Genomic DNA, 21,381 nt, shown 5'->3' with positions numbered 1-21,381 from the left:
CAATTCTTATTTATGTCACATTTTCATAAGACAACACCATGTTTATAGTCTATATGCTGAGGTGCTTAGTGACATAAAGGTAAACCTACCAGGAAAATTGGACAGAAAACTTGCAATGAACACCAGCTCTAGAACATGTACCAACACTTCCCCAAATGAACAGAAAGCCCAATGATTGCTTTTGTCACCATACTACTCTAAAAATGAATAATCAACAGCAAGATCACATGCTCAGAAAAGACTTAACACTGTAAATACCTATTTACATTTTGAGAGGTAGAAATGGCAGCTTTGTTGCAGCCCTTCCTAGTCTTACTTCACACATATTCTTACTAAATACAAGTTGGCAGTCTGTGAATAAAAAGAAATTAATGTCACGAATTTGCTTTTTCTTGGAAAAAAGTATTTTACATTAATTATTCAATTATGAAAGTTACTACAAACACAACAGATAAAATCCAAACTCCAAATCCACTGTTCATAGAATGCTAACAGAGTAGAGTAATAATAATACCTCACCAATTTATTTCTGCTCATCAAAGAAATGTTAACACCTTTGAGGATCAACAGTCCGAATAAAACCTTTTTCACAATAGGATGTCGAATGTTCTTCCATATTAAAGTATCTGTATGCTTTGTAATCACTTAGAAAACTAGAAAAATGAAATGGATACTGACCAATGGGGGGTGGGGGTATTCATAGAACATTGTTTTCCAAATTGCTTATTTAGGCCCTTTAAAGTTAAAAATTATTCTTAGCATCTTGGCTACAAAGGACAGGTATTATATCTTATACTTGACTGCAACCTCTGCACTAAGCTCATAGGCTATACCACAGACACATTCTAAAATGTCTGTTGATATTTTAGAATTCAAAACTGATCAATCATCATCTGATTTACATGTTTCATAGATAACAAGATTTCCCTAGCTAGTTTCCATAGCTCCTTTCTAGTTCAAATACAGCATCTTTTTTAGGTAAGGTAAATTCAAATTAACTTGAACACATTTAGATTTTTTTTAAAAGTTTCTGAATTGTCATTTTCCTTCATAATAAATATTAAAAGAAGTCTGTACACATAAAATTGGTTCCAAGAAGAAAAATAGAACAAGTTAAATTCTAGCAGGTAAATTGCATGTGTTAAATGTGAACTATAAGCCAAAAAATGATTAGGTGAACCATCTTAACCTTCTAAATCTTAACCTTCAAAAAGTAACTGTACATTATCTAGTAGTACTTAAATTTATATTCTTTACACATCAGTAAAGCAGATCTGTACTGCCAGTAAAAATGAATAAATAAATAAATAGAGACTATTAGGAAGTGTTAGTTACTTGATGTCAGGGCTTTGTAATGTGTTAGCTTAGCTAGGCTAGGGTCGTCTACAAGATGAAGACAAAAGAGAAGAGGTAGCCATTTCATAGTGCTTATATATTCTCAGCTATTCATCAAACATTTACTGAGATGTGCCTTTGAAGGAATTTTTTGGATGTTGACTTTGGGTAGTTCTTATCTACTTTGTTGGAAACCTTTAGGAGAAAGCACAGAACTACCCCAATTGGGATATTCTAACACCAAACTAGTTAGGAGCAATCTCGTCCCTTGGGTCTTCCTTTCTGCCAGCCCTGTGGATGGCCAACTTAGCCACTAAACACACTAACAAATTCCTCCTAATAGACTGTATATGTCCTATAGCTTCTCATTAAAGTCTTGCCCTAATAAGTTCAAAAATAAACCCCAAAGATTCCATTAAGTCAGTAAAGCTAATAACCCTACGTCATTAACCCTAGAGGTTAACCTTAATCCATGTGTTTCAAAATAGTCACAGCATTTTTACAAGCATTCTTAGGCTAATTGTGTTAAAACTTACTCTAAAATGTCAAATTCTTTAGACTTAAACAAGAATACTAAAAGCAACCAGTGTTCATTTTAATGTAAAAAACATATAGCTTTTAAAATAAGTATGAGTTTGGAGGAAGACAAGTACACTGTATGTACCTAATGAATCATCACAAGAAAACACCCTGCACAATTAATATACATTAATAAAAATGATAAAACTTTGGAATAATCTTCATTCAATACACATGACAGGAAGAGGTTAAGACAATAAAAATAATCATCATGCAATCATCAAGATGTTAAAATACATTGTAATATCTGAACCACTTAAATTTTATTGCATGTAAGTGACTTAAGATGAATCTTTAGGAACTATGTTTTGATCCAGCAAGTATAATATGTTGTGTATATAGTATTTTTGGTTCTCTATAAATCACCTGCATATCTAAGGAAAAACTTAACTCCCAGAATACACTGTGTATTTATCTATCTACTATTACATCATGAGAAGACATTGCTTGAAAATAATTCTCTACTTATATAATCACATTATATACAAAAAAGAAAAAAGTTTTGGGTTTTTAAAAATCAACTATCAACTGCAGGTTGTAATTTGTACTTTAAAATAAAACACACACACACACACACACACACACACACACACACACACACACACACCAGTTAACAACCTAGGCAAGCAAAGGACAAATATGTATTATAATTCATAGTAACTCTTAGCCCAATTTCACCATTCTACCTGCTACCCCTTTACAGAAATAACTATGTAAATAGTATTAAATGCTTTAAAAGGCCCTCCTATTTTTATTCTACTCTTTTAGACTGTGTCAAATATCAAGTTTTACTATATTGCCAACTCTGAAACAAATTCATTCAGTTCCACCAAAGGAAAAATTAGAACTTCCTGTTATGATTTTTATTATAAAGATGAAATATCCTTAAAATACTTTAAAATCTTCTAAAACTTAGTTATACCAATTTTCATTCAAAATAAACCTTTGAAGTTCTTTATTGTCATTTTTATAACTATTAAAAATATCTATAGTATTCCTCATTTGATCTTGGGTTTATTTCCTTACAGCTATTTAATATCATCTACTATAAACATTTAAGAACTATCTTCCCATTTATAAAACTTGTCTGAATGCTGTGAAGCAATACAGACCAGCTCTCCCAGCTGAACCCGTTTTCCCATGACCCTGAAAATCCTTGTAAAGGCTCACTGACCATGCCCAAACAGAGAGGTTTCTGTAGGCCAAGAACACCAGGTAGGGAGAGTAGCATCTTGTGTGCAGATCTTCTAAGGAAGTGCTGAGATTCCAGTTCCTACATTCCTCTTTCAAAACATAGTATAAGTGAAATGAACTCCATGTTATGGAAACGAGTGATATATCACTGTTGTAATCACTTTCAACATGCCATGTGAAACCGTAGCTTCTAATGTTGATGATCCTCTTGTATACCCCTTCCTGTGGTTGTACCTGCACTATCACTGTATCTCATCTGAGCACACTGGATACTGTATATACTGGTATTACCAAACTAGGGAAGTGAAAGGGAATATCAAAAGCGAAAAACAAAGGATAAAAAGACATACAACTCCAAAAGCAGTACTTGCAAAACCATTTGGTGTAAACCAACTGAACTCATGGAGGGGGAGAGGGAAAGGGGAAGGGGGTAATGAGGGATGAGGTAACAAACGGTACAAGAAATGTATCCAAGGCCTAATATCAAACTGTAACCTCTCTGTACATCACTTTGACAATAAATAGAAAAAATAACAACCAAAAAAAACCATAGTATAGATATCACCTGGCCTCATACATACAGTCTATTTTGAGGCCATAATTATTTAACTTCGATTACATATTATTCTGTACTTTTTAAAAAGAATTTTAAAATCTTATTGTAAAGGTGATACACAGAGGGATTAGTTACTTAAGTCAGATAATGAATGCATTTCCTTTTGAACAGTGTCACCTCTCCCTCATTCTCTCCCAGTTTCTTTTCCCCCCACTTCTGGGCCCTCCTCTCTCCTCCCCCACCTTGTAAAATTCATTTCCAACAGTTTCTAGTTGGTTCCACTGTTGAATTCAGTAGTTCACCTTTTTGTCCTACCATTTCTATGCTCCCCCTTCTTCTCCCCAAATCAGATAAACTTACGTACAAGACAAAGGGTACAGAAATAAAAAACAGCAACAGAAGGGAATTAACCAAAGGGTGGGGAGGGGGGAGTAAGAACTGAAAACAGTACAATAAAAAAACTTCTTGCTCCTATTCCTTGGAAGCACATAGCTACTGAGCCCTTGTGATCCTTCCCTAAGAATATCCGCCTTTGTTCTCACTGTGGCAATGTTTAGACAGCCATTTAATTAATCATAACCAATTATTTGTTCTTCCAAGGGGTCAGGTCATCCCTGGAGATATGCTGACACTGTGTTCCTGTTTTTGCTTTTCATCTAGTCTCTGGTATTATGCCAGAAACTGTGGCAGCAAGCTAACTTCTCAGTTTATTGGTAAGATAAAAATTTCACTCTTCACCATTCAACAATGTATATTACAACTTAAAATAACAGAATTTCCAAGCAAAGCACCAGTGGCTCAAACCTGTAACCCTAGTTACTCAAGAGGCTGATATCCAAGGCCAGCCTGGGCAGAAAAGTTGGTGAGTCTCTTATCTCCAATTAATCAAAGAAAAAGTTGGAAGTAGCTCTGTGGCTCAAAGTGGTAGAGAGCTATCCTTAAGTGAAAAAAAAAAAAAAAAGTCCCAGGCCCTGAGTTCAAGACTCATGGCCTACAAAAAGAATATTTCCCAGAGACTACTACTACTCTCATAAGTGTTCCATCTTCAACATCTCTGGTAGCACTGATTGCTACATTACATTAAAAACACTGCCGAGTAAAAACTGAAAAGAATACCATGAGAAATCATTAATGTACATCATAAAATGAGATGAGAGGACAATATTAAGAATACATGACGCCATCTCAAATATATAAAGTAAATGTATATGAACTCAAATTTTGTAATTCTAGTTGGTTGCCTGTTAACATGGCAGTACATAAGACAAAACAATCAAATACGTCGAATTAGTTGTTTTTCTTTATTTTCAGTTTCTCTACACCTACGTTGTGAACTTTGAAAGCAAACACCTTTTATTTTAGAGGATCATTAATATAATGTCCAGCTTCCCAAACAATGTTCATTTTCTACTTAAATTTTGTTCTCTGCTTTACTTCTTTTCTAATCCCTTGCTCTTAATTTTCTTTAGTGTTATTTCTAGATTAAGTGAAAATACACTTCTTTTATGACAACTGGTTTCTAGCTTAATTCCTCTAACAAAAGAACATACTGAATACATTCAGACACCTCAAACCTGCTGAAACTTTTCTTTATGGAGAAAATGCCCAAGGTGACGAAATAATCATCTTATCCTTAAAGAATGTAAACTGTGTCACTGTTAAGTACAATGTTCCTTTTTGTTACTTTTACTTTTCAAAATCAGGTCATGTCAAGCTAAGTTTGTTATTTAAACCTTCTATGTTGTTACTGTGGTTTTTCTTTCTCAGGCTTGCTTTCTCATTGTGATTTATGTTAACAATACAAGTATGTATTTGAGTGTTCTTACTTTTGCTTCTGGCAATTCTGCTTCACATATTAAGCTACATTATTTGGTATATACAAACTTAGGACTGTGGAAGGAATAATCAGGGAAAATAAAGCATGGGAAACAGCCAGAAATAAATGTTTTCCTAGAGACCCTTATCTCCATTTAAACACACACACACACACACACACACACACACACACACACACACACACAATCACACACACGCATGCACGGACAGGTGAACATGCTGGTCCTGATCTTGAACTCAGGCCCTGGGCGCTGGTCTTTGAGCTTTTGTGCTCAAGGCCAAAACTCTACCAATTGAGCCACAGTTCCATTTCTGGATTTTGGGGGGTTATAATTGGAGATAATGTCCTGGTCCTCAGATCTCTGCCTCCTGAGTAGCTAAGATTACAAGTGTGAGGCACCAGGGCCAGGCTAAGTAGTTTGGTAAAATCGATCTCTTCATCATGGAAGTCTTCCCAAAGAGGGGAATAATTAACTTCAGGAAGGATACCTACCTTACAAGAAAAGAACCTGCTTAGCTCACACAGCTGATAAGATAGAAACACTGCAATACCAAAAATGATTACACATAAAGGAACAAAGAGGACACTATTCTAGGACCAATTTAAGCTCCTAACTCATTTTTTCACTATGAATACCCCTGGTGTGAAAAACACTCAGCACTGTCTCTTATCAGGTGTGCCTGCATCCACTGTGCTTTAACTCAGGGCCTCTCGACCTTGCTAAGCTTTTGTGCTCCTGGCGGATGGTGGAGAGAAGAATCTCATAGACATTTCTGCCCAGCCTTGCTTGACACCTGAATCACCTGATGAATAGCTAGGAGGCAGGAGGTACCACAGCACCCAGCAGGACTGTAATATTTTACTACTACACTGGCTTTTATGTACTTAGTTTTTCTGCCTAAGCAGTTAGGAAGTGTGGCAATAGTTTGACCTCTTCTTGTCAATGTCTTTTTCTTGCACTTGCTAGGGGCCTTTTGTGCCAAACAGAATGTAAATGGAGAAATCCCAAACATTCCGGGCTGATCTCTCAGTTTAGGAGGAATGCATTCCATGCTCTATTGCTGAGTAGGATGTTGCTACATTTTCACAGATGAACTTAATCAAAATAAGAAAGTTTCAGATTAGGTTGCTGGGTGGTAAATCATGAATGTGCACTGGATTTTGACAAATACATCTTAGACATCTATAGACATAATCATACAGTCTTCTGCTTTTATTCCACTGATATGATGAATTACACTGATTATCTCCAGATGTTAAACTAATCTTGCATTTGGAAATGACATAGCATCATTTTTATATATAGTTTACTAAAACCTTTTAAAGAACCTCGGGGTCTCTGTTCAGACTCAGACCAAACTCTATAGATTGGAAATATCCAAACTACTCAGTCTTATGTCAAGCTAATACTGAAAATTAATCAGTCTGTGGCAGTAAACTGGCTTAGACAATAGTTTTATTTCTTAATGGCAATTTTTCCATCGAATGTGCACTTTGCTAAGGTCTGATACAGTTCATTAACTAATGTAGTCATCTAGGTTTAAAAAAAAAATAGGGGGCTGGGGATATGGCCTAGTGGTGAGAGAGCTTGCCTCGTATACATGAGGCCCTGGGTTCGATTCCCCAGCACCACATATACAGAAAACGGCCAGAAGTGGCGCTGTGGCTCAAGTGGCAGAGTGCTAGCCTTGAGCAAAAAGAAGCCAGGGACAGTGCTCAGGCCCTGAGTCCAAGGCCCAGGACTGGCCAAAAAAAAAAAAAAAAAAAAAAAATAGGGTCACCATTTGTTGTTCAGACAGGCCCACAACTTCTGGGCTCAAGTGATTCACTCTTGACAGGCTCCGGAGTTGCTGGGATTACAGGCATACACTACACCATGAAGGGTATATAGTTGGTATTTGTTTTTGTAGGGAAGTTTTTATTTACAAATACAGCTTTCTTACTCAGCACAGAAACATTAAAATTTGCTAGTTCTTGGTAAAGATTTGTCAAAGAACTTGTTTTCACTTAAGTTGTCTAACTGATTAGCTTATGTAACATACCTTTAAATGCGTTTCAATGCACTGTGTACAGAAACTACAGAGGATGTTCTCTATTTTATCAAAGGCAGCAATCATTAAATGTTTTAGTCCACCTTCTGTCATAAATCCATTTATTTTACTCTACCTACTTACTTCGTTTCTGGTTGGTCATGGGGCTTGAACTCAGGGGCTGTGAGCTGTCCTTGAGCTCTTTTGCTCAAGGTTAGAGCCTTCCAACGTTGAGCCACAACTTCGCTTCTGTTTTTATGGTGGTTAATTGGAGATGAGAGCCTCATGGACTTTCCACAATCCCTAGATCTCAGCCCCCTGAGTAGCTAGGATTATATGCATGAGCCATCAATGACTGGTCTCTACTTACTTTATTTTGTTGGTATCATAGAAAATATTTTAGCTGCATTATGTTTCTATTTTCCATGTTAGTATCTTCAATTCCTAAACTTACTATGTCCTTCTTTCTAGTTACCTTTAGTTTAATAAGGGTTTTTTTTTTTTGTTTCTAGCATGTAATTAGGCAGGTTAGATAAATGCTCCAAGTTTTTCACAATATTTGTAAGTTCACTCTAACCAAGCATCATCTCATACGTTTCGTTGTCATCATTATGATTCAGTTCAAAACACTGTAATTTCACTGGAGATATCTCTTGGTCAATGGATTGAGAAATGTTTGTGGCTCATTTTCCAAATATTTGGTATCTAATTCCCTCATGGCCAAAATATACACACAATTTTCATCTTTAAAAAGAAGATCTTACTTATGGCGCAGTAAATGTCCCCTGTTGAATGTAAAAAAAGGTGTCCTTTGAAGAACATGTGAATTCTCCAGTGGTCCGCTTGTTTTATAAATACCAGTGCGGTCAAGGTGGCTAACAGTGAAGTTCAGATCTTTTCTAAGTCAGTGATTTTTTTGGTTGCTGTTGTATTTCACTGCTGAAAGAGGTGTATTAAAATCTTGTTGTGGCTGTAGAATTGTTCATTTCTGCTTTAGTTTTAATTCTTGTTTCATGAATAAAGTTCCTCTATATTAACAGAAGACTCATTTGTGATTTTTACATAGGAAATATCTTCTTTGCTTAATTTTCTTTTGTATCTATTTGAACCCATTTCACCTGATACTAATCATTCCAGTATCTGCCTACTCTCCTCCAAGTATCTTTTCTTGTTATTCGATTGTGTCTTTTCTAATTAGCATTTCTCTTGTAGACATTTTATTACTGGAACTGCTTAAAATTTTTTTGACCTTGATAATCATGACCTTTCTGGGGGCCTGGGGATGGGATGAGGGTGGGGGGGTGGCAGTATCAGAACCCAAACTCAGGGCTTCACTCTTTCCCTAGCCTCGGTTGCTCCCTCCTAGCTAGCATTGTGTCATTTGAGCCATTCCTCCATTGCAGCATTGTACAGGCTAATTGCAGTTAGGAGTCTAATAAACTTTTCCCCTAGGATTGGAGTAGCCAGAATTACAGATGTAAGTCATAAACAGCCAGCAATCCTTTTAAACAGAAATCCTTATTCCACTGTGTTACCTAATACACGTTTTGATAGGCCTAGATTTATACCTACCATTTTTTCTGTTATACTTCTATCTGTTATTGCTAACCTTGGTGCTAGTGGTGATGATATTTATTATTGTTCCTGGGGTGCTTTTCTAGACTGTTTTCTACCCCTTCTGTCTCTCTCCTCTCTTTTTCAGTCACCATTTCCTCTCTTCCCCATCTCTTCTCTCTTCTTGCCCCTCCACTATCTTCTCCTCTCTTGGCCCACCCTTCAGTATATTACAAATCCATTTTGCTTTCTTAAGTTATCCTTGGCGGGTTTTAATTGATGTCTCTTTGCCATACCTTCTTCTTCATGGTTGCTTGGGAGGGGGCTTACAAAATGAGGTTTTAACTTTACATGTTCTATTTACAGTTTAAAAAACTCTATATTCTCATGTGTAGAAAACATATACTCATGTAGCTGCCATATGTACACACACACATATTGAGTGAAAAAAACCCACAGGGCAATGTTATTTTATTAAGTAATCACATCTCTATACGTGTATACATATACATAACATATATACATACAAAATAAATTAAAATGTATTAAAAACAGAAAAAATGTTTTTTGCTGCTTGCCTAGATATTTACCATTCCTGCTGTCCACCAATTATCTCACTCAAAGTAATCAACTTTCTATTTCCTCTCCTCTCTACCCTGAAAAGTGACTTATCATTTCCTGTTGTGATGGACGAGCAATAGGCTTTCCTGCTTAAGTTCTTTTCCACCTGAATTTTAAAGTTATTTTGTCAGCAATTTTTTTCCTATTAGCTTTTTAAAGGTATTTTACTCTCGTCCTGATCTAGTTTCTGTTCAAATACTATCATCAATTGTTTCAATGTATTTTTTCCTCTTGCTGCTTTCAAATTGACTCTTTAATGTTTGGTACCCAATCATTTATCTATATGCCTTTGTGTACATAGCATTCATTCACTTTATTCAATCTGCTTGCTTTCAGTATCTTGAATCGGAATATTCATACCTCTAACTTGAAGTATCTTAGTTATTTTCTCTTCAAGTGTATTTTCTGGCTATTTTTTTCTCTCCTGTTTTTCTTGGACTCTAAATATGCGTGTTAGAACATTTGAAGGCTAGGCTTCTTCTAGTTTTTCCAAATGACCATACTTTTTTTCATTCACTATAATGGGAAGATCCCATTACCCTATCTTCAAATATCTATGTCTTCTTCAGTGAAGACCATCCATTACTTTACAGCAAATATTCTTTCATCTTTAATTTACAGAAAATATTTAATTTATATCAGATATTCTTATTTCTTTAAAACTTCCACTTCTTTCTTTCTGTGGCTTCTATTCTATACCAGTTACTTGGGAGGCAGAAACTGGGAGGACTGAAGTTCAAGGCCAGCTGGGAAAGAACAGTTTACAAGACCCTTTTCCAGTCCATATCTGAACACAACAGCATGTACTTGTCATCTCTAGCTACACTGGAGGCTGAGGTTGGGAGATTCAAGGTTCTAGGACAGCCTGGAGAGAAATTGTCCATGAGATGCCATCTCCATAACAAGAAGCAGGACACAGTGACATGCACTTGTGTTTACAGCAGTGATGAAAAACCAAACCTAGACAGATTACACCTCAGGTGCGTGCCCAGGTGGGAAGCAAGACATTTATCTCAAAAATAGCAGAAAATGGAAGTGAGGGGGGTTTTGCTTTTACTTGTCTTTGGAAGGACACAGATTGGAAGGACAGAGGGTGAACAAATGCAGCACTGGTACTCAGTAGCCACTATGTTGAAAATAAGCTATACAACTCGTGGGGTAAAGGCAGGAGGGAAAAACTGGGAGACTGCAAAGAAAGGAGTGACACTGTCCAAAAAGATATGTGCTCATTACCTGACTTTTGAAACTATAACTCCTCTGGACACCATCTTTATAATAACTATCAAAGGTTAAAATACAAATATGAAAATATGGAACTCTTAGCTAAAAATTAAAATGTATTATACTATTTATACCATGCTAGAAAATTCAGACCGTTAGTATGAATTAACTGACAAGGGTTAGGCTGATAAACATAAATCAAGGAGTATTCATTTCTTTTTTGACAAATCTGTGAACATTATATTAATGAAAGGGCCAGTGAAAACAGATATTTTAAGTGTGAAAAGGCCTATTTTTTCCTGTAAAAATAAGTCATGTATAAGCTTAAAACAAAGCCACACAGAGGAAGAGGGCTTGAGGCATGGCTCAAGCCAAGCAAGCAAAATGTCCTGAATTCAAACTCTAGTAGTAGGAATAGAAAACAGCCAAAAATATCTCATTGCTAACTTTACCTCAATTAATGAAGTTTACTAAAATAGAATACATATTTTCTTGAAGATAATCCAAATGATAATTTTTAGAAGGCCTAGAAAAACTTAATATACCTCAAAGTTTAGTAACAGTAAGTCCCTCAATTTAGAATAAAATTTTTGAAAGGAAAAGTAACACAGTGAAGTTATAAGTCAGTCATAGTTCAAAGTAACAGTGATAACATTAACTGTTAAAGTTCAACAATAAACACATCAAACATAATTATTTCTTACACTTACAGTGGAGTTCCTTTTTTTCAAGCACATGACCACTTTCAGAAAGACAGACCTTTCAACAGTTCTTCAGAAGGCTTGGGTAAAACCTCAGTCAAGCATTTTGTATTTTGCATGGCCTAGCCTGAACTTTGGTTTATAAACCAGGATGTTTTTCTCTGTACTTGGAGACTGAATAATCAAGAAGCATTTACTGAGTTAATAGAAATTTAAACTAAAAATACCAGTATTAAACCGGAGTTAAATTTAGAAGTCTAAATGAGATAAAATATAAACAGCTTTAACTATTTTGAAAATTCATTAGTGACTACAAAATTTCCAAATACCATTTAAGAACCGTAAAGGTATACTACCACTCCTTAAATTATCTTTTTTATGAAACAGTGTGAAGAATATGAAGTCTATAAAAGAACAAAGGGTATACATTGAAGTTTTTCTAAACCTTAAAGGACTTAAAAAACAAAGCTGCCAGCAAACAGCCAAAAAAAAAAAAAAGAATTTTCTTCACCTTAGGTCTCCACAATAGATAACCTAAACACATGACATCCATTTAATACAAGTTTTGAGTGCGTGAGGTTACTCATTGGAGGATAGTAGTTTCCACACAAAGAAAGCAGGCAATTAGCAGCCATTCTGGCATATTCTCTTACCACCAAAATACACAAAGGATACACAGAAACTTATTCCAGAGCCTAGGATCAGTTACAACAGAATGGGTTAAGTGTTTCAAGGTCACATTCACGTCTTTATTACACAAGCATAAATTTACTGCTCAGTCAGACACCTATAATTAAACAGGAGAAGACTATCATGCTAATATTCAGGCTAGCTTTGCGTTTATGGGTGTTCCCCCTCCTCCCCATAAAGATGATTGCTTTTCATTTTAAAGTTTCAAGTAGCTACAGTTCACTTAGTTTTGATTACATAGTAATTAGATATGCAAATGCACAGATCTAGAGAAATACTTCGTCAAACATCAGATCCTGAGCAATCAGGCCCATTCTCTTCTCTTGTATACACAAGCAGCTCATTAAACAGGCATTGTCTAAGAAACATTTTTATTTCAATGCTTTTTTTAAAGGTTTAAAAACATTCAAAGCACATCTGTGGACTCCATCTCTTTTGGTGACTTAGTAGTATGGGGAGGAGGGGGTAAGGATACCGTGTGAAATGACCAAAGGACAAAACAAATTTAAATTTGCCAAATCCACTGAGGTGTGTGTATTTCAAGACTTGCCACAGAATTTTATATGTTTAAGAATTCTATTAATACACAATTTTAAGTCTATTAATGATACCTATTTAAAAAATCATCCAAGGCTGGGGATATGACCTAGTGACAAGAGTGCTTGCCTCCTATACATGAGGCCCTGGGTTCAATTCCCCAGCACCACATATACAGAAAATGGCCAGTGGGGGCGCTGTGGCTCAAGTGGCAGAGTGCTAGCCTTGAGCAAAAAGAAGCCAGGGACAGTGCTCAGGCCCTGAGTCCAAGACCCAGGACTGGCAAAAAATAAAAATAAAAATAAATAAATCTTTCCTGTTTTTAAAAAAAAAAATCATCCAAGATTATCAAGTATTCCAACCATTTGATTGAAAAGCTACTTTTTTAATCTTATGGTTTTACATTACAAGTTATAGTATAGAGAATCATAAGTTGGGGAGAAGGTGAATTTTACTTTATTCCTTGTTATATTTCATTTTCATTATATTGCAGTTTTATGTATGCTTCTGTTTAAAACAACGTAATTTATAAACATGGTTGATTCATCAACACTGAGCAAACATCCCAAAGCACCAATGTCACGCCTACACTAAACTCTAACACAACTTCCTCTGGATTGTACAAAACAGCCTATTTATTCTTCAGAACCCAAAACATGTACCTCAGCATTATATTTGGGGGCCATTTTAAGCTACAAACGCCTGGACATGAAAGGAACACTTTAACTGTCTCATCTTGCTCTGCTTCAACTAGGCAAAAAGTGCTTCGATAATTCAACAGTATTCTCCACTCCGCACATATCCACAAATAATTGCAAGCGTCACAGTAAGTTTTAGCAAGTAGATGAAATCTGTAAATAATGAGGATCAATGATGTATAGGTACCCTAAGAGGCACAGTATGTTGACAAATGACAATCTAGGTTAAGGATATGCAAGGATTCGTTGCATTCTTTAGGTGCAATGAACACCTAATGTAGGGGGCTGGGGTGGTAGAAATGACAGGAAAAGCAATAGTAACGTTAATATCCAAATAAAATATATTTAAAAGATTTAATATTCATCCAAGTTAACACCAAATACATTTTTGCTCCCCAAAAGTTATATTCCCCAAACTTAGTGATAATTTGTTATATAAACATTTCCGTTTTCTGCTGACTGTTCAGTAGTTCATATAAAATTAAAATTTTGATAATTCTATAAATTTACCTTAATAATGTGCAGTTCTTCAAATATTAGATTTCATATGAAAGTACATTTTCACAGTGAAAATTATTTTTTAAATTGTCCACGACGCACCATGGCTCAAACATATAACCCCAGGCAGCCACTCCGGAGAAAGAAAGATCAGGATTTCAGTTCCCAAACACGGGGCAAACAAAAGTTGCTACACTAAGAGTCTCATCAACAAGCAAGCCAAGCATGATGGTTCACACACACCATCTCACCTATATGGGAGTACAGGCCGGACAGCTGCAGCTCAGGTGAGCCCAGACAAAAATGTTGAGCCTCTATCTGGGAAATAACTAAAGCAAATAAAGGTGGGCATGTGGCTCAAGAATTAGAACAACTGCCTACCCAGTCGAAGGCCCTGAGCTCAAACAAAAATCTAAAGACCCACGTGCCTCACTATGCAATATACCTCAACTCATATGTACAATGGCATGTGGCTTTATAGCTACTAAAAAGTACATATAAAGTTTTAATAGATACAGAAATATTCTTAAGCAAAACTATCAGGTCATAACCACATATGGCCTCAATGTACATATCAACATGTATACAACAATCTTGACTGTGGAGGGAAGATCTCGCTTCTCAACATACAAACCATTGCCATTACTAAGTCAAGTGAGCCAGAACCAAAGAAACATAGACTCTATGGTTTCCCTCACTGGCAATAATTAGTACATGTCTAGAATAGTCCTAGCAGAAGATCACAACAGCTCAATAGCTATGTCCACATGAACACATAAAATGATGCTAAGCAAAATGAACTCCAAGTTATGGAAACAAGTGGTATATTGTTGTTATTTTCAACATGCAATGTGAAATTATGTCCTTTTTTCTACCCCTGATATCACTGTAACTGATTTTAGTGCCCTGGATATTGTACATACATGTCTTGGAACTAGGGAAGGGAAAAGGAAAACCAAAATCGAGAGACAAAGGATAAAAAGATAAACCAATGCAACAGCAATACTTACAAAACTATATGGTATAAACCAACTGTACAACTCATGGAGGGAGAGGGAAATGGGGAAGGGGAAGGCGGGGGAAAAGTGAGGAAGGAGATAACAAGTTGGATAAGAAATGTACTCACTGCCTTCCATATGAAACTGTAACCCCTCTGTAGATCACTTTGACTATAAAGAAATGAAATTTTTATGCCATAATAGATGACTGTACATTTGTTTTTCCTATGGTTCCTTTAAACCGATGATACTTTAAACATTTTAAACATGTGCTACCACGAATCGTTGATCAAATCTTTTAAGCATCTATCTACACTTCTAATTACTCACTTTTTTGTTACTTACTATTCAGTAATCTTGTAACTTAATGAATACAACACTCACAAATTAGTCCCTTTTACAAAATGTAATTTTACAACACTTTCTTTACATTATATTCTGAAAAAGTAGTATTTTCTGTGTGATTATTCTTCTGTATTTAGAAAATGGCAGGAATAGTTACTGAGAAAAATGTAGGTTAAAAAACCAAGATTCTTATAAAAATATTCCTATCTAGGGGCTAAGAATATGGCTTAGTAGTAAGAGTGCTTGCCTAGCATGCACGAAGCCCTGGGTTCGATTCCTCAGCACCACATAAACAGAAAAAGCCAGAAGTGATGCTATGACTCAAGAGGTAGAGTGCTGGTCTTGGGCAAAAGAGAAGCCAGGGACAGTGCTCAGGCCCTGAGTTCAAGCCCGAAGACTAGCCCCCTGCTCCAGCCCCCCTCCCCCGGGCCCCCAATCAATCCTATCTACTATAATTTCTTTCTTTCTTTCTTTATTTTATTTATTTATTTATTTGGCCAGTCCTGGGGCTTGGACTCAGGGCCTGAGCACTGTCTCTGGCTTCTTTTTGCTCAAGGCTAGCACTCTGCCACTTGAGCCACAGCGCCACTTCTGGCCTTTTCTATACATGTGGTGCTGAGGAATTGAACCCCGGGCTTCATGTATACGAGACAAGCACTAGGCCATATTCCCAGTCCTTCTACTATAATTTCTATTTAATCTTGGTTTTAAAAATCAATAATATCGAACCCAAATTTTTAGGGTTTTTTTTGAACATACAAGTTCTGCTTGCAGGGGGTATGAGGGACAAGGTAACAAACAGTACAAGAAATGTATCCAATGCCTAACGTGTGAAACTGTAACCTCTCTGTACATCAGTTTTATAATAAAAACTAAAAAAAAAACAAACAAGTTCTGCTTGCATCCTGGCTCTGTAATAAGCAGTGATTTAGAAAACAAAAGTATAAGAAAGGACTAGGGAAGAGGTTCACTAGTCACGCATATTCTTAACATATACACTGATTTGAGTGCAATCTCCAGAAATGATTATATATTTGCTGTACACACAACACAAAATTGAACATGTTTAACACATCAAAAGACTTAACAGGTGGTTTTTAAATCAAAATGCTTTTAAAAGAAAATGTAATAGTAAAAATTCATAAGGGAAGGAGTTAATAAAATACAAAACTAGCAGGAACAGAATAGCTCACTACCATCATAAAGCTGTCTAAAGATTTTTTATTAATAGGACTGAGAAAACATTTTGCAGTTCAAGTTCCATATTAAAGGATTTTGAAAAAGAAAACAATTTATACATAATCACATAATATTTATGTGGTATACATACAAATAAGTACCAGTTTCCTACCAATTCCATCAACACAGGACTGAAGTCCTCTGCCAAGAAAATGTGTTCTATACAGCACAACCATGAGGTGCTCAAATATTCCTTTACTAAAGATGCAATCCAATCAAGACTTGATTTTCAAAGGCTCATTAAGAGCATCAAGTGATAAAATGGGCTCTGTTTTTATTGAAGCCCAAGTCTCACTTCATTAGACATGGACAATTAACTTATCTTGGTATAAAAACTACGGTAATTAGCTTAAACTTTACAGGTTAAAGTGTTACTTCATTTTAATAAACAAAGGTTTGTTCTCATTGGGTCCACCATTCTCTAATAACTATACTTTCAAATAAAAAGAATTTTTAACATGTAGGCAAAGTTGAGACTACTCTTTTTACTCTGAATTAAATATGAATTTTAATCTATAACTTTAATTCTGTCTTAAGAATAAAGCAAAGCCATTTAAATATGTAATGAACATGTAAGCAGAAACAAGACTAAAAAACAATCTACTCAACACGCTAAAATGATTTTTTCCCCAGTCATTACTGGGGTTTGAACTCAGGGTTTCCCATTCTTTTTCATTCATGATTAGTGCTCAATCTCTCGAGCCACACCTATACTTCTGTATTTTTGCTGAGTATTGTAGATAACAGCCTCAATTTTTCTGCCCAGGCTGGCTTAGAACTATACTCTTCCAACCTCTGCCTTCTGAGTAGCTATGATTACAGGCATGAGCCAAGTGACAACCTAGTTTATTTCAAAACATTAACAACAACAAAAAAGCAGAGGGGGTAGAGGCTACCCTGATCTAGTTTAGAGCCCTAATAATGTCAGCAGGTCACAGGTTATATTTAAGCTAGTGTTGCGTAAGTATACACTGCAAACATGCAAGTATTTTTAGAAAATTGTATAGAATTCTGATTGGATAATTAATTCTAAGATGGAATAAAAAGCTGTTTCTTAGTGCCAATAATGGGGCTTTAATTCAGGGTAATGAACTCTTATTTTTGCTTTTTCACTCAAGGCTAGTGGCATGCTACCACTTAAGCTACATCTCCTGTTCCAGAAATAAAAGTTTTACATGAGATTAAATGTTTTTCTTTTTAAAAATTCCATTTTCCTGACAACTAAATTTACTGTATTTCACAAAAGCATCAGCTACAATGGATTGGATTTTTTAAGTCATTTACCATAATTGGTTTGAAAAGCACACATCTAATTTATTCTCTTTTTAAAATCAACTAATCACTTGCAAAACTGAATTAATACCATGTACCATATGACCAAAAGAAAGACAGAAAAAAGAAGATAAGGAGTTAGCAAAAGAAAAGACACTTTAAGGCAGTCATTGTCAGTGTCAAATGCTCTAAGGTTTAAGAAAATACTTTTTTAATTCGAATAATAGTTAAAATTGGAATTGCTTGAAGAGATGATCCTGGATGAATGTTCCCAACACAAATGATAAAGGTTTGTGGTGACATATATGATTACTCTGATCTGATCATTACAAACTGCTTACATCAATATGTAAAGTTATGTTATGCCGTCAATTAAAAATAAAAATTTCCTCATATACATGAGGCCCTGGGTTCGATTCCCCAGCACCACATATACAGAAAATGGCCAGAAGTGGTGCTGTGGCTCAAGTGGCAGAGTGCTAGCCTTGAGCAAAAAGAAGCCAGGGACAGTGCTCAGGCCCTGAGTCCAAGCCCCATGACTGGCCAAAAATAAAAAATAAATAAATAAAAATAATAAAAATTTATTAGTAGACGATCAGAGAATTCCCCTTTCAAAGACACTGATTCTACCTCACTAATGACAGAAGAACTTTCTAGACTAAGTTATGTAAGACCTCATTATTTGTGGCCTCTGGTCATGTCCTTCAGCTCATCTTTCCATTTGATCCTTTAAAATAATATTATCATGCTAAAAACTGTTGTACAATGAATGGAGGGGAAAAACTCCCTTGATGTAACATTCAAGGTCCTGGATTCCTCAGGCCTTGTCCTCAATGCAACACTACTTTCTTGCTTTGCACCCACTAAACCTTCCAAGGTAAAAGGCCAAGTATCTGTGCTGACATGCACTAGTAGACACTGATTCTGATGCCTAGAATGCCACTCCTCTGGTTTGACTGGTATTTAATTTCTCTAGCTTCCAAAAACCTCTGACCTACAGAAGAACTACTACAGCACTATGTTGCCAGCATCTACCACAGTATGTCTGCATTCACTGTCAATTTAAGTTTCACAAAGTTAAAGTTCCTCGAGAGTAAAGATTGTAACAGGCATTCAAAACCTAACTGTTGTACTGGACAGTATTAAATTAAATGTACTGACAAGAGATACTGAAAAGCAGGTAACCCCTTTCTGTAGTAACATGAACTCACTTATCACAGAATCCTCAACAGTTAGACCTTATGGTTTGGTTAGGGTCCTCCTAAACCAGATTACAGTATAGTATAAAGTTTAATTACACATCTACCACAACTCACTGCTCCACAGCTAAATACAACTACTCAAATAGATTCAGAAGTGCTCATAAGTAAATAATTTATAAGACTAACACTGTAAGAGAAAATCTGTAAAGTTCCAACACTCTAATTTATCTTGTCAGAAGTTACTATTTAATTAGAAAGCCTGGGGAAGGGGCAAAGTATAATGGTTAAAAAACATTCCTCTGATGAGTCAAATCTTAATGCCCGGCCCAGCCCAAAGCATAGTTACATGAAATTAACTTCTCTCCTATGCAACTATTAATTCATGGTGAACCATTCTTGCTAAAATTTGAGTAATTTTTATGTTCTGTGATTCTGATGAGGGACCCTAGAACTAGGTTAAGTTTCAGTAATTATACTGTTTGGTAGTAGTTTTATTATTATTCTGAGAATGTTTTGTACATATTAAATATGGCAATCGAATCACTACTTTTGTCATTATGAGCCAACCAGAATTTTTCTTGGGAAAAACAGACACACAGATACAGTATCAATAAAAACATTATAGTCCTAAATTTGAATGTGAGTAATTGTGTGAAAGCATGTGTGTTCTCACACATATATGGTGTTTGCATGCAAGCATTTCCTTCCTTTGTCTTGAAAATGTTTATAGATGTACCAGTAGCAAGAAAGTTCAAAGTGAAGTATCAATACTACTTTCTCTAAAAGTAAATAGAATTATGTTTAAAACTCACTAAGCCCACATTTGGGAAGAAGTCTTGCAGGAGGAGAGCTATCCTATCATGTTAGAAAGTATAGGATCTTTGTCTACAAAAGTTTAGAAGTCAGCCTGAAGTGACCCTACTGGCCAAAGGAAGTCAACAGAAGTAAAGTAAAGAAGGAAGTAAGCAGAAATGAACTAGAATACATTAAAAAGAAAAGTTTACATTTAAATGCAAAGATGATGCTCAAAAGAAAACAAAAACATCCGTGGAGGACTCTTGCAAACCAATTCACTAACAGCTGCTAAATAAAAAGTGTATTTAGCACCTCTCCTTTCATTTATTTTTAAAGTTTTTTTGTAAAATATGTTCTACCTTGTACTAAGAAATCACAGAGAAGGAAGCTGACTTAATGTATATCACAACTCTATGAAATATACTTTCAAAACAGATGAACAGAAATGAGAGAAGGAAGTATATACGAATGGGATTAAACCCTCAACTTCCAATTTGTGAGAAATATAAGTAAAAGACAAATATTAGCCACCACCATAAAACTATAACCAATGAATTACAGTTGTACGTTAATTCCTCAAAACACATTACCTAGTCACTTTATAAATAAATAGCAAGAGCAATAAATGAGGTAGGAGAGTAGCTTGAGAACTATTGGTCAATTACAATATACACTTAGTAATCATCTGGATGCTAATTCAAAACTTTATTTTTGTTGTTGTTGACCATAATGATGTCTTTGGCAGATCAGAAAATAGGCAAAGAGATTGCTAGACAAAACTTCAATCTTATTCAGGGGAAATGCCTGTGGAGGGGGTCTCCAGGGGAAAAAAAGCAAGAACCCACCAAAACAACTTTCTTTAAAACATCACTTATTAGTCATGAGAGGAACCATGGGATATATACTTGAAGAGAGAATTTGCTGAGATAAAATAATTATGTTAAGATGTTTACAGTTGGAACTGCACATGTGAAAGTTGCTCTAGGGAGATAGGGAGTGAGAGAATGCATGAAGGAAGACAGGCAGTTCTACTGCTGGCTGATGGGGAAATGATAGTCCATTTAAGCTACTGGTCTTTTGTTTAAAACTTCATTCAATAGGATGAAAAGTTCAAAAAAGAATAAAGAAGGAAGCTTAACTGAGAGCCAAATATTCAACAAGATCAATAAAACAAGGTATTTGGAGTTGCATTTGTCTCTGATGCTATTCCACCGGCTGTCAAAGCTAGTACAGGTCAATCACAAAACTCAGTTAAGTATTTCTTTTAAGGTACTGAATAACAGCAATACATACGTATATACACGTGTATGTGTCTTTCCCTTGAAATCAAGGAAATTTGACAGAGGGCCAGATGCATATTGCTTGCTTATAGACACCAGCACAACTCTAGAACTTCCTGTGAGCATGCTTCCCTATCCCTCAGTAGTCTTACAACATATAACTCAACAAGATGAACTGAAATAGGATGAAATGTAGAGT

The 21,381-nt window shown here is 35.7% G+C and overlaps 1 protein-coding gene and 1 long non-coding RNA gene across 7 annotated transcripts in view; both read right to left on the bottom strand.

Moving 5' to 3' along the window:
* Positions 1-21,381, bottom strand: part of Qki (QKI, KH domain containing RNA binding) — a 119,946-nt gene that overhangs the window by 50,342 nt on the left and 48,223 nt on the right. The gene's annotated exons all lie outside the window — the stretch shown is intronic.
* LOC125357480 lies at positions 520-18,915 on the bottom strand. The gene is made up of 3 exons (XR_007212165.1): positions 18,904-18,915; positions 2,522-2,532; positions 520-1,497 (listed from the first exon to the last, which is right to left on the bottom strand). It is a non-coding gene; the product is annotated as an uncharacterized LOC125357480 (long non-coding RNA).

This window comes from Perognathus longimembris, chromosome 9 (genome assembly GCF_023159225.1).
Source record: "Perognathus longimembris pacificus isolate PPM17 chromosome 9, ASM2315922v1, whole genome shotgun sequence".
Taxonomy (NCBI): domain Eukaryota; kingdom Metazoa; phylum Chordata; class Mammalia; order Rodentia; family Heteromyidae; genus Perognathus; species Perognathus longimembris.
The sequence above is the reverse complement of the archived record's forward strand: the minus strand, read 5'-3'. Positions and strand labels throughout refer to the sequence as shown.